This window comes from Anguilla rostrata, chromosome 17 (assembly GCF_018555375.3).
Source record: "Anguilla rostrata isolate EN2019 chromosome 17, ASM1855537v3, whole genome shotgun sequence".
NCBI classification, from domain to species: Eukaryota; Metazoa; Chordata; class Actinopteri; order Anguilliformes; family Anguillidae; genus Anguilla; species Anguilla rostrata.
Genome location: NC_057949.1, coordinates 13,270,491 through 13,279,803, shown reverse-complemented (window position 1 = coordinate 13,279,803; position 9,313 = coordinate 13,270,491). Strand labels below are relative to the sequence as shown.

The following is a 9,313-nucleotide window of genomic DNA, read 5'->3' as shown; positions in this document are numbered from 1 at the left end:
GGGATTTGAACTTCACACCCAGGACAGGATTCTGAATTGCACGACACAGCCAATATTCCTTTCAAAGAAACATGTGATGAGATTCTGTTGGTACATGCATAATTAGGAAGGAGGGGTGAAACCAGGGCATTGAACCTCCTTGAAATTGAGCAATAGTTTCAAAATACTCAAAAAAAAGTAAATGCATTGTCTCACATTGGGCACCTCCACAACCCTGACCAGGAATAAGTGGGTTGGATACTAGATGGATGTACTTAATTTTCTCCAAATTCTAAATAAAATTTGGAAATGTTCTAAACACAACCAATTGTGAAACTTGTTCTCACAATGTTGTTGATAAAGTTCTAATGAAGTCTCACCTTTCACCAAAATCAAATTGTCTAGTGGCTGTGTAACAGTTCCTCAAATTAAATTCATGGAAAGGGTATAGATCAGCTCTTATCTGACATTGATTTTTCAGCCCATTATCTTGTACTGAGGAACAAATACCTCTTCAGTATGAAAACTTACTCCTCAGTTAAGGAAGAAACTAAACTTTTTGTTTTTCTCCTCTCTTTCCCCCTTTATAGTTTCTTTTCTCTACTGAAGAGAAAATGACAAAAGCTATGGTGTAGACAAGAGTGTTTTGGAGCTTTAAAAATAAATAAATAAATTAAAAAAAGTCTTTTTGCTTCTCCATTAGTCTGACACCTAAAGCAAACAATCTGAAATGAAAAGACCTGCAGCATTTATAGCTAAAACAGGCTCCCTCTCCTTTGCCTTTTAAACCCAACTCTAAGGGCTTTGTCACGCCCTGTTTGGACAACGAAGAATGCATAACAGCTGCTCTCAATGACTAATTAACAACCGGCCTCCAAGACACTGGATCAACAGCTGATCCACATTGCCCTGCAATCAAGTACAAAGTCAAAGGAATCTCGAAGTGAGCGAGCACGAAATCGAGAAGGAATATCGAACTAAGCGAAAACAAAATAACGTGCCCTGATGGAAACTAACAAGCACCATAGGATTTACATAAGTAACTGCTACTAGTGCAATGCTTGCTGATGTTGGTGCAGAATGAATATAGGCCATACATTTTAAAAAGTTCTCTTTGTTCACTTCTGGTTAATTGGTTAATTTAATAAATACATTATTAAAAAAAAAAAAAAAAAAAAATACACGCAATCCATGATTTTTGCTCTTTTTTCAGTTTTCTGCCATTTCAAAAAGCTTTGCTATGATTGCTCCGTTAGTCAAAATTTTCCATGATAACGATGCACAGCCTTATTCATACTGTAATTTTATGACACTACATGAACCCCTGATAAAAACTGAAAAAAAAAACAATAAAAAAAAAAAAAAAATTCTTCTCATTCACTCCCACCTCATGTAATTTTTCTGTCAAAGGTCATAAGTATGTTAAGCTGTTCTGTAAAACATTTTTAAAAAATGATCAGAAACATTTGTTAGTGCATCCTCTGGGAATTTACAGTTCCTGCGTGTCTGGTTCCGGTCACAGAACTGTATCAAGGTGGTTGATGTATGGAGGACCAAAAATGCCTATATTTATTCATGTATTTTAGTCAATTATTTATTAAATAATTTATTTTTTTTTCCATATTTTGATGACTCACCTCATCCTCTCGTCATATAAATTTGAGTTAGGCTGCGTCTACGTCTCTCGGCAACGTGCCACGTATTGGGTGATGTCAGAAGTCTCGTCTTATTTCACCCTTTTGTATGCCCCTCGAGCCCTTGTACACTCCTGGACTCACCTGTCCCTGGAAATACGCCATTAAAGTCTTCAAGTCCATAATCCGCTGGTGCAGAGGGCTCAGTTTGGGACTGGACCTAAATGTGCAGTCTTTCCCCCACTTGCAGACTTTCCCGTTGGAAAGCCCCCCAGGGACGTTCCCGTTGAGTCCGGAGTAGCTAGGGCCGCACGAGCCTACGATTCACCAAGTCTGCAAGGCTGGCTCATGCAGACTTTCTTTTTTTGTTTTTTGAGATCCAGAGAGTCAGCTTGGGTTCAGGCTTCACAAGACTTTGACAGTGGTATTACCCAAAATTCATAGAAATAACAATGTAAAGATATAAAAGACTTCAAGGGAGCAATGCCAATAAAGAAAGAAAGAAAATAATGGTAAAAACATTGCGGAAAAACAACCAAAGAAGGTCTTCCAATGTAACACACAATTCATATAGTCTAAATGTACACTCATTTGCAGACACTGATTTATTTCAAATTTATAAGTGGTTGAAATCCACAGCAACAAGTGAGGCCTGAAGTCCCGTCTCAGCTTATTTTATTCCCTCACAACCCTGTGCCCTTGCAGACTTGTTGTAATGATGCTGAGCACTTCAGTCAACGTCACAGTCCACAAGACTGAAGCCTGCGGACTGCTGACATTTGCATTCAGCCAGTGTCCCCACCGGTCAACCAACGCCACTTCCAGCAGAAACCTGATTTCCCCAGTAAGTCTCCATTCCCGGTACTGAGCAAGCCACTCTCTGTACAGAGTCCTTAAGCCAGAAGCACTACAAAATTTGACAGAGCATTAAAGTAGACCGAATGTTTTCCATTAACTGTAATCTCAACCTATGACTTTTATTGCAGTGCGGGAAGAGAGAGCTTCTAGGCAATATGTGCAAACACGGGGGTTATGACCTTGTTCGATGGCATTTTTTAAAAAAGTTTAAAGCATCTGGGATCTGTAGAATGCTGTGTAAAAACGATTCTGTTTAAAAATGTATGTCTCCATTTGGCTTTTCCGTCTGATGTGTAATTTTATGTTTCGCGGTGTTTGATGCTGGAAGTGTTTTCTTTAGTGAGAAATGTGCTGATGTGCCGTCAATACTCATTTTACACCCTGTAGCTTTCTTTCAAATTTGCCAAAAAACAATCGTAGGTGAAACATTGTTTTGTAGTGGTGTTAGTCAGAACCCAATAACACTACTCTTCTGAGTCATCTACCTCAGAGGTGGATCAATGAATGGGGCAAAAATTAATTAACATTTACAAGAATAATTTGAGGAACCTGCCGATAACTTCAGTTCATATTTATACTTTCAGCTTATATTAAGTATTTTTAAAAAAGTATTACAAAAACTTTGTAACAGAACAATTATTTACAAATTTTTTTATCTTATAATTTCAATTATTTGATTTGAGGTTGTTTTACTGTCGTTCTGGTCTGTTGCAGATGAATGGAACTGCGGTGTTGTTTATTGTGCGATGTGAAACATGGTCACCTCTCACCCAGGACACCAGAGTCTGAGCCTTGCCAGAACATCACTCGTTACAATATTATATTGAAGCTATTAAAAAAAAACTGGATTTGTTATCATGGTATACTGACTCACTTGTCTTGAATAGCAGTATTTACGAATGAATGTTTACCCAGTCTTTGAAATACCTCAATTCCTTTCCATATTATATGTTGACACCTGGATCCTGAGTAATTGCAGTGCGATGCAGCCTGACAGAGGGGGCACGAATCGGGTTTACCCAAGGACAATCGCTTGTCAGTAACGTTGCATTATACAACGGCCTCGACGAATGGGAGATACCCAGCACCGGGCTCGGATTGAAATTAAATTAAAGCGCACTTATGGGAAATAAAGTTTTTCTAAGAAGTTTGCTGATAAGGATTATTAAAGACCAAGTGAGAATAGAACGATGGCCCGTTGCTTTTATTCATTTTGCCCACAGCACCATGACGACACTCCCGATTGCTTACTGTGACTGTTTTTTAAATGTCTTCAGAAGCCGAGGGCTTTCTTGCCCCACCTTCACATCCGACTTGTGATTTTGGAAATTTAAATAATTGCGCTTTACTGGATTTCAATGGCTATTCGGATACAGCGTGTCGATATCCATTATCTTCTCTGTGGTGAACCTAGGTGAATAATCAACAATATTAGGAAAACCAGGAAAAATCCCACAACCTATTAAGAAAGTTACAAAGCCTTTTTTATGAGGAGTGGGCGTAAGTTATAACACAGAATGGACAGGGGATGGGCAAGGTAATAGGTTTTCAAATGATGTAGCTGGACGTCTCAGCAATACAAACAGAACACATATCGCTATGCAAGGTTTTTAGGGTGCTGCTGCACAGTGCGCGGAATCATTTCAGAAAGGTGCTAAAATGATATATGTGCATATTCATAGGCTACGTGGTACAGAGCCAAAATGGAGTTCACAATCGCTGTCTGCACAAGTATCTTAAAGCGCCATAGTGTGAGGGGTAAAGACAACCCCTGACTCTGATTTAGGGGATTTAGAACTCCGGGAGCCGATAGCGTAAAAACTTTACGACCGCGACTAAGTGCTAAAGTCGGACGTTCAGTCAGGGGTGAATTTTACATCAGTTACACAACGGCGATGTTGCTCAGATCTATTATATACGCCCAGTAGGGGTAGACATAAAACCGGGTGTAACGTTGATTACTGCAGTAGTGACCAGGGTTGCCACCTGTCCCTTATAATACGAAATTGTCCCTTGTTGAATAATAAGATGTTCCGTTCCTTATTGAATAAATACTGGATGCAATTCCATACACGAACAAAAAGTCTTTCACAATAGTGAGAGAAACATACTCATGAATAAAATCGAATCGGCTTCACATGCAATGGCTGAGAGACGCTGAATTAGAGTGGTAGCTGGTAACACTGCAAGCGCTGCTTCGTTGTGTGTGTTCGTCAGTGCGTGCCAGAGGTACACATATTTTCAAATGTTTTTGTCTATTCTTTTCTGAACTAAAGGTGGCAACCCTAGTAATTACAACCCGAGCTTTCTTCTTTTCATTCATTTTGGAATTATTGCATTTTTTGGACAACAATATATCTGCTTTGAGCACATAACTCAATGAGAACGAACGTCTCCATCATTGTTTTTTTCTCAGCTTTGCCTCAGCCATTTTGAAACTGAGCTATTTTCGCAGTATGCGAATTAGAAGTTTATACGTGCAACCGACATTGGCTGTGAACACCTGTTGTAATTGTGTGTGAACGTTGGATGTGAACACCTGTCGTAATTAGTATGCCTGACGTAAGTGAGGATGAACAACGTCAGACGTAAGGCGAATGTCAGGCCGGCTGCACAACAAGGTTCTTTCAAATAAATAAATGAGATTTTATTCCTTTATTTTTGAAATGGCAATTAAATCTTGGTCTATATGTATCATTAGCAGATTCTAGGTGAAATAATCTTTTTTTCCCCACATAAAATATAGCATATTACCCAGCATGCAGTTTCAGGTTCCTCTAGTCACGTTGTCCGAACACTTCTTCAGCAGTAATGCCACACGATCTCTCTGAGCGACATTCCCACATGGAGCTTCAGTGACAGGATCACACGATAATGAAGTCATGGTTGACTCGATTAATACAGAGAAAAACGTGGTAGAAAAGTAAACCACATTTAGTGTATAGTTTAAATTTAAAAAAAATGTGTTAAATCTGGTCAGTTTCTGCATACCACTGCACACTGGGACTTCTGCATATTTTAAAATCATTTGAGTTTCTATTACCAGCTACTACCAGGCTCCATACATCAAAATAGACATTTCATTCAGCATTTCATTAAAAAATGAGTGCTTTGGCTACATCAAGCTGACACCATGAATTATATTTTAAACTCTGCTTTTGATGTTTTTGGGGTCACAGAAATTGTGGTTCTGTTATCAGCTGTTTGATGTGAAACACAAATAATACTAAGTGCATGTCTGCAAAATGTGACAAACTTGTGTTACTGTGCATTTGTTTCTTTTTTAAGTTTGATTAAGAGCTAAATATTCTCATATGCGAGATATGTTTTCAATGTCATGCTATTGGTAAAGTACACCATCTCATTGTGTCATTCTCAAAGGCAAGTTCTTTTGTTGGGATGAGAGCAGAGACAGCTGTTGAACAGATTGCAGGGAAACTAATTAGAGTGACATTCTGGCTATTGTTTCGAAACTAATCAGTGTTAACTTCACATTCCGACCTTGTAATTTGAATGTTATGATATACAATGTCTATTTCCCCCTGATATTTCATCTTTATCAGTGTCCTCCAGATCACAGCTCTCTGGGCTGGTCCTACAGCTACAAATGATACAATGTGGAATGGAAAGCTCAACTCAAGAACCGATAATTTCCCAGTTTCCTCCTATAAACTCTGTGGTATTGTATTAGCAACTGATGGGTAATGATAATTATAATAATTATTAATTTTTGAATAGAACTGCAGCTGAAAAAGTTTGCTGCTTTTGGAAGCAGCCCCAAGCCACTTGTTGTAATGTCTGGTACATTTCATTTACCACTGACCCATACAACATAATTTTATTTATGTATTCATTTATATGTTTATTAATAAACCATACTCATATTTCCATCTCAACTGAATCTGCCTTTCTAACTATTGCAGGTTCACAAATGCTTGGAGCTCAGATTCGACGAACCCATTAATAGCTGGTGCATGCAGTCGGAGGTGTGGTGCCCTGGACACTGGGGTGTGTGTTCTTGGGTCTCCAGCTCCCCACCCGGGGCTGGGTACAAGCCTCAGGATTGAGCTTCTGAAAAACAGGTTCCAAGGCTTGACGTCTCAAGACTGAGTTTCAACAAAGTAGATTCCAGACCTTGTGTAAGCTCTAAATTAAATGCTGAGCGGAGTAAGGAGATTGAGTTTCTAAGATTCTAAGTCCTGGAGTAACCTCTGAATACTCAGTACTGAGCAAAAAAAGTTTTGAGATTGAGTTTCAAGTAACAGATTCCAAGTCTCAAAGGGACCTATGAGTACTAAGCCAGGCATAAATATATAAATATAAAATATTGGACCTCTGAGTTTCTCATGAGAAAAAAAACATAGCCTTGGGTATGGGGGGGGAGACTAAGTGGGGGAGGGGGTGGGGCAGAGCTCCAAGGTGCAGGTATACTGCTTGACACCACGAGTCTGTGACCCCTGTCTGACCAGCAAAGTAAAGTAAATGAAGAGACATTTCCCTTACAATCCCTTTTTAGCAACCAAAGTATGCCTAACAGTAGGCTGTGCGTGGATGTCACTACGTGCCTACAAACAACCAACAAAATCATCCGCATCTGTATTCAGAAGTGCTTGAAACAGCTGGTTATTTCATTGACGTCTGGTGTAAATTTATGACGATTAAATAACCTTTCATGTTTTTACTGTGATATATAGTCGTATGAATTATTGTCCCATCCCTGCTTGCTGCTGTGCTGTTAGCGAGCAAGCTAACAAGAAAATATTACTGAAATATATTCTGGCGCACAGCAGACCCACTCTTAGCCCCCTACTACACTCACACTCACATGGCAGCCCAAGGCAGACAGATGCTAACGAGCGAATCACGAGTTTACTCACCAATTTTATTTTTGCTAATAATTAAATAAACAGACTCTCATTGTAGTTAAACCAGTTAAATCACAAGCACACTGTGCACAGCAGAAATAAATTCTATCCTGTCCTCATATTTCTCTTTCTTATGGCTTTGCCTATGCGTGTGTGTGTGTGTGTGTGTGTGTGTGTGCAGTTCAGCAGTAGTCCCTGCCCACTCTCAGTAAGGATTGTGAATCACAAATTCTTTTCTTTAGTAACACGGGATTTCCTCATATGAAGAGAAAATTTTCTGAGTATCACCGGTAAACTTTGGGAATAAAAAAATATCTGTATAAAATTCATTATCATATGCAGTATTCAGAAATGCAAAGGGTGATTTTTTTTATTTCAACATTCTATGGCCAAAATACAAAAACAAGCTGTCAGTCTTTGCGCAGAATATCCATGTGGAATTCTGGTTCAGTCCAAAAAGTAGGCTACAGATTCAGCTATACATTCTGCCATTAAAATATAATAACACAAATAAAAAAAAAATAATAAAATGAAAAAGTGGCAGACCATGTCCTGGATAAAATGCCTACATTGGAAAGAGAAAAAAATAAAATTGTCTCAGAAACGGTTTTAGATAGATAGATAGTTAGTTTATTTTGTCGTCAGGGTGGAAATTCTTTTTCACAGTAGGTGCTTACATAACACAACAGGTAAGACATACAGAAATATACATAATTATACAAAATACAGGATTTAAGGAACACTTACAGGGGGTCACACAATGGAGACAAAGGCATGGCTTAACATTGTACACACCCCAGACTGGGTTTCTTGTCACTTAAGCGGAGGTTTTCAATAAATAAATAAGTAAACCGTGAATTGTGTGGCCTAGGGATGGATGTAGCCCTAGACGATTGTACAGAGTGCTTATGCCAGTGACTGGCTGTGATTTCTTCACACAAGCCACAGCTTCACTTCCTTCACTTCCTTCCTTGTGAAAAGTTCTCTGCCCACACACCCCAATGGTGGAACAAACTTCTCCCATCAGGAGGCAAAGTCATTGGCGCAGACCTCTAAAAACTTATGTAGTTTCCAAACTACGCCTCAAAGTTTCCAGTTAATTCACTGTCTTGATGTACCTTGCTGGTGCCACTTATGATGGTATGACCTGTGCCTATCTCTTGCATTGTATGCTTACCGTGTGAAACGCATTTTTATGAGTCACTTTGGCTAAAACTATGCTAAAGGACTAAATTGTATGTAAGTTGCCTTCTGGCTGCGTCTTTGTTCCCCTCCCAGCTTTTGTACAGTAGTCTTCTTAATGGATTATTGATTATCTTCTAAAGGCTTGTTATTGATATATTCTGTATGAATGCAGAATTTGTATTTTTGTTTTTGGTTAGCAAATCTAACTTGCACCAGTGCTTCAGTGATGTTCCATCAATAATCACTGGTCTGGAAATGTTGTTAGCAAGGACTGGCAATATTACTCGTATTAAACAGGTGAATGCACAATGTTTCTCCTGTGAATCACTATAGAAAAGAACCTATACTAAATGCTGCAATGTAATTTAAATTTTTTTCCCCTGAATACTTGATTTTGTTGAATAGGTTGGATATCTTGAATATGTCTGTCAGGTTAGTTGAACACTCACTTGTCTAACAATCATTATTTCATGATGACTGGCTGCCTGACTAAGCATGTCTTTTATCCTTGTCTATAACACCATTGCACTTGCACATGACCCTCTATGAAAGCACTTTTACATGAAAGCATGTTTACATTTTGTAAATGAATCTGAATGAATGACAAAATTACTGCAATGCAGTGTAAAATTGAGACCTGCACAGAAAGGGAGTCCGTTGAAAGCATCAAGCATCAATTTCTGAACAGGATTTCTGAGCAGATTCCCCCCCCCCCCCCCCCCCACCCGCCTCGCTTTTTCCTCTTTAAGGCTACCATTGCTTTGTCAAAAGGTGTCCGAAGTCCAGATAAAT

The 9,313-nt window shown here is 38.9% G+C and overlaps 1 long non-coding RNA gene across 1 annotated transcript; it reads left to right on the top strand.

The window, feature by feature from the left end:
• The first annotated feature begins 852 nt into the window (after nucleotides 1-852).
• Nucleotides 853-3,324, top strand: LOC135243621 (uncharacterized). The gene is made up of 2 exons (XR_010326702.1): nucleotides 853-2,457; nucleotides 3,186-3,324. It is a non-coding gene; the product is annotated as an uncharacterized LOC135243621 (long non-coding RNA).
• The last annotated feature ends 5,989 nt before the right edge of the window (nucleotides 3,325-9,313 follow it).